This window comes from Pteropus vampyrus, unplaced genomic scaffold (genome assembly GCF_000151845.1).
Source record: "Pteropus vampyrus isolate Shadow unplaced genomic scaffold, Pvam_2.0 Scaffold474, whole genome shotgun sequence".
Lineage (NCBI taxonomy): Eukaryota > Metazoa > Chordata > Mammalia > Chiroptera > Pteropodidae > Pteropus > Pteropus vampyrus.
Window position 1 is genome coordinate 45,164 of NW_011889255.1, and position 5,223 is coordinate 50,386.

Here is a 5,223-nt window from a genome sequence, read left to right on the forward strand (position 1 = left end):
TATCCCCTGTCCAGACACATCTTTTTCTTATGTAAATATCTGTAACTAAAAAAAAAAAAAAAAAAAAATGATCATGGCATGAACAGAGAACATTAAAAGAAGCAATCTAGATGATGCATAAAATCTAGATAATTTCCAGGTTACATTCTCTGAGGTTAAGAAATGGTGTTTAACAATTGCAAAATTAGTATCCTCAGATTTCATATTTAGCTACAGAGCAACTCGAAGACTGTGAATGTCTTAGTACAGCCTTTCCCGAAGGGGAATTGCCTCTGCTCTTCAAATGAGGAGAGGGTGGAGAGAAATGTGGAGAGGAGTAGCCAGGACACTGTGCGCCTCAGACCATATTCCATCCAGACAATGCCTTGGTTCATTTCTTAATTACCACTTTATAAATAGATTGAGTTAAAGATGCAACACATCGTGGGGAAAAGAAGGTGTTTCAATGAATAAGGGGCTATTTTTACCAAAAGAACATTGATTTAAACATGAAATATGATCTTCAGGAAAAATAGGAATGGCAGAATTTGATACTCGACTAATATAAATTAAAGGTTTCTATTACATAGACCATAGACTTTATAAAAGAAGCAACACGCAATGGTTTCAGCAAAATATAAATACGTAAGCAGTAATTATTTTATGCCACTTATTTTATAGTAGTATGGTATTTTTCAAGTTAATAATTGTCATCAAAGAAATATATTTCTTCCAATCAGATTAATTTATGAGATAAAACTTCTGAATTTAAAATATACAGACTTTACGCTAAGTAATTAATCTTTCAATTTAAAATGATGAATGAGATATAAAATGGATATAAAAACATCTTGATGTTATGGTTTTATATTTTTTAAATTTATTGATACTATTCAGAATATTAAATTAAAAATAATATTTTCTATTGAATGTTCCATGAAGATCATTGAATTCTGAGGAAGAATATGGATATTGGCATTGCACTGCTAAGATGAAGTCATTGAGGTCACATGACCTTCTAGATGTTGGGAAAGTTATTTAACTTCTTTCTATCTCTGACTCTATGCAAAATGCAGGTGAAGTCATTAACAGAGTGGTTTCTATACAAAAAATGTTCAAAAATTGTCAAAAATATAAAATAGTTTTAATTAATCAGTCCTATCTATCCCCTTGGTTATGCTAGTTTATGATAAACAGAAAAAAATAGTAAAGGAACTGGAATGCCCATGTTACAACTGAAAAATACCATTAACAGTTAATGGAGAGAGTATATCAATTTCAGAAGAACATCAAATGAGATTATCTCTAGGGATTCTTTCACATATTAAATAAGATTTATGTTACATTTTCAATTAATTTTGCTTATATGTCCATAACGATGTTTACTTTTCCTGTGTCCTCGACGTATAGGAGACTGGAACAGATGAGAGAAAAAAATTAAAAACAGAAGCCCGGTAAGTTAGCATGTTTTTCCCCAGGTATTGCTGCAGGTTTGTATCTACACAGCACAGAATAATGTACTAATTTTAAGCTCAGTCTTCCTGACAAAACACTTCCCTGTACATCGTCTTTTCTCCTAGACAGAAAAGGCTACTTCTAGGGCAGGATGAAAGATGAGCAAAGCTCAAAAAGAAAAGAAAAGAAATGTTAAAACAGTAATGATAAAAACAATAAGCATGATAATAAGTATGATGACGATCATAATAACAATGCCTAATAGAACTGCAACTCTCTATTTTAGATCAAGGATTTAACTTACTCCTCAAAACATTTCCCTGAGTTACATATTATTATCACCGCATATAGTTTCAAACAAGGAAAATTAAGCTCTAATGGTTTAAATAAGAACATATTACAAAATAGAACTAATTTCCATTTAAAGTCACTCGATGTGAAGTTCTTGTCAGTGAGAACTGAAATCTCGTTAAATTTTCCTGATGGAAATATTTATAAACCACTCATCTATTTAAGCACTCAAGTCGCTATTGGAATACAAAACTAAATAAGGATATGAAGGCATCTTCTTTGTCCTGGAAAATGTTTTATTTTCTTTGCTTTAACATAAAAAATAACAACATGATTGTGACATGACTGTTAGATCTGACAAAATCTCAGAGTAGATGTTGCTTTCCTAAATTGTCTGGTGCGCCCGTAACACCTGGGAATCTCTCTGCGTCGATTCCACACACTCTAGAGTGATACTTGACTCATCTGTCTGACTTCACCCTTAGTCTCTGAAGACAGAAACTGAGCTCATAGTGCTTACCATCAGCACCTTTAGCCTTAATATATTTTCTATATAATACATACTTTGAATTTATACAAAATAAACTACTATCTACATTACAAAATATATATATGGTTTGATTTCCCGATCCATTCATCAAATATATCTGGGACTCTGAAAATTCAGTTATCTTTTTGTTGCAATTGTTTTTCATAAGGAATAACTTCTGAGGTGATAGAAAATCTTGAAATTTTGAGAAGACATAAAACGGAAAAATCACAAACAAAATGTGAAAAGAAATATAAAAGAGAAATAAAGGCCGGAAGAACAAAAATAGAGATGGAAGGAGAAGATTCAAGAAGTGCCCTCAGTCTCAGTTTATAGAACGTATTATTGGAATCTGAAATGTCCCAGGTCATTGATTCCTCTTGACATTTTTGAGCCACAGCAGAGGTGAGCTAAGAAGAAACTTTTATCTTTCGGATATGCTGTGAAAAACTAACATGAATGTCAGAATAGAGGATTCACTGAACTAAGGAGGGAGGAGTATAAGATTAGTGAGAAGAAAGTAACGAAAAGTAGAAACTGTAGATTGTTTCAGTCCCTAGAGCAGTTCTGACCCTGAGATCAGCCCACCTGGCATGCTTTGCTCTTACTTTAATGCAGTCAGTTTGGCTGTGTTATGCATTTATTCATATTGTTAATATGAAAAGAAAGAAGACAGTTAAGATTTTCTGCTGTTTCTATATATTGGAATTTTAGGCTTTTAGATTTGAAATATATTTCCCAAATGTAAAACCAACAAACGGAAACACTGGATATCTATCCCGTGTCACTGGATTTGAAACCATATATTTAATGTGTCCTGTTCTGCAATTGGGCCTAGTGGACTGAAGTGACCTCCAAGCCTCACAATCGTTTTGTTCCTAAATGGAATCCACAGGACAGGAATCCTCCTAGGGAAACGGCTCTGCATCGATGGGTTTCATCCTGCTTGGATTTTCTAATGTTCCTGACTATAAGGATTTCTTTTTGGGGTGTTTCTGATCATCTATGTGATCATTCTGATGGGAAATAGCCTCATTATTATTATAACCAGGGTGGATTTTTACGTCAGATCCCTATGTACTTTTTCCTTGAGGACTGACCTTCTTCGAAAATATGTGTCAGTCAATGTTCCAAGATTGTGAATAAGTCTTTGCAGTCAAAATAGAAAAATGTTTTTTCTGGCCTGTGCAACTCAAATGTATTTCTTTCTGGTCTTGGGAGGCACAGACTGCTTTATTCTGACCGTTATGGCTTATGACAGGTATGTGGTCATTTGCAACTCTACCCTCTCATCATGAACACTTGGCTGTGTATTAAATTGGCAGCAGGCTGTTGGATGACTGGAATTACAGTACATGTAGGCTTCACCTACCAGGCCTTCTCTCTACGATTCTGTTGATCTCATAAGTTAAATCACTTTTTCTGTGATATACCTTCAGTAGTTAAGCTTGATGTAGTTACTGTCCTAGTTGTCGCTATTCTTTTTATGTTGATTCTTGGATCTTATGTGAAAATAATCTTGACCATCCTGAAGCTGCCATCAGCAATTGGGCGAGCCAAGGCGTTCCCCCCTTGTTCTTCCCATCTCATGGTTGTGGCTTTATCTTTGGATCAGACATCATTACATATTTGAGACCAAATTCTAGTCGTTCAACAGGAATGGACAGATTTCTTTCTCTTTTTAATGCCATTGTGACACCAGTGTTTAACTCCATAATATATTGTCTGAGAAGCAAAGATGTTATGGTTGCATTGAGAAAATTCCTTCTGAAATTAATTGTTCGTGATTATAAAATGTAACTTCATAAAAATTGTTTCTTATTTATCACAGTCTCACTACATTAATTTTTGTCATTCTCTACTACTGGTTGGAATCTTAATTATTCTGGATGAGTGAACTCATAATATTATCTCACCTAAAATGAATTCTACTTTAATTTTTAAATCGTAAATTAATTCCAAACTAAATCCAAGGCATTGAAATACCTGAAATAACACATTGGAGTCATTAAAGGTAGACATTATCAAGGTCATAATATTATCCAATTTTAACACAATGTACTTTTGTACTTTTAGCTCTAAAAAAGATGTTATCGAACCCATCATACATAAGATGTTCTTATATCCTGTTTGGTAGCTTTATAAAAAAATATTGGGAGGACCGCTTTTTAATGTCTTTTTAAACAATGTCACCCCTAGAGCTGCTTTCTACCCCCAAGATCAGACAGTCTGTCAGTATGGAATACTGAAACTATGAAAGATTGTGCAGCCGTGGAAAAGAGAGTGTATATTGGTATAAACAGTGTTTGTATTCTAAATTCTACGTTCGGTCAACATATGAACACCTTATTTACTCTTAAAATGTATAAACTTAAAGTTTGAATTCAACATTACATATTGGATATCCAGTTTGAGGAGATGAAAGAAATAAGAATAGCTATAAACAGCCATGAAACCCTGTGTGGTCAAGGGATTCTCCTAATTATGTTAGCACAATGTAGGATGGACTTCCTAGATACAGCTTTACTTTTTGGATGACGAGAGCAGGTATGGCACGTGTAGCTCCAATATAAAAATGTGCATTTTTATATTGAGCTGCTGAATACTACTTAGTTTTAAAACCATAAAATATTAACTTATTGGAAGTTTGAGCTCTGCTGATCCACAGAACAATGGGAAAGAGCAGTCATAATTTGCTTCATTTGAATTGAGAAAGCCTTTTTAAATTCTCACAGTGAAAGTGTGAAGGCAGGGCAGGAAGGTGTGGTTTTTTACCTTTAGAACACCTCTCCCGAAGCAAAATTTGAAATAGGTTTCTAGAGTGCATAAGGTGTCACATAATTGATTTAAGTAGACTATTTAGTTTAAAAATGTGTAAGCTAATTTATAAAGCAAGCACGATAAGGCCAATAGGTAAAGTAAAATGGAATTTTAAAAAAATCTAATCCAAAAGAGTGGGAAAAAGAAAG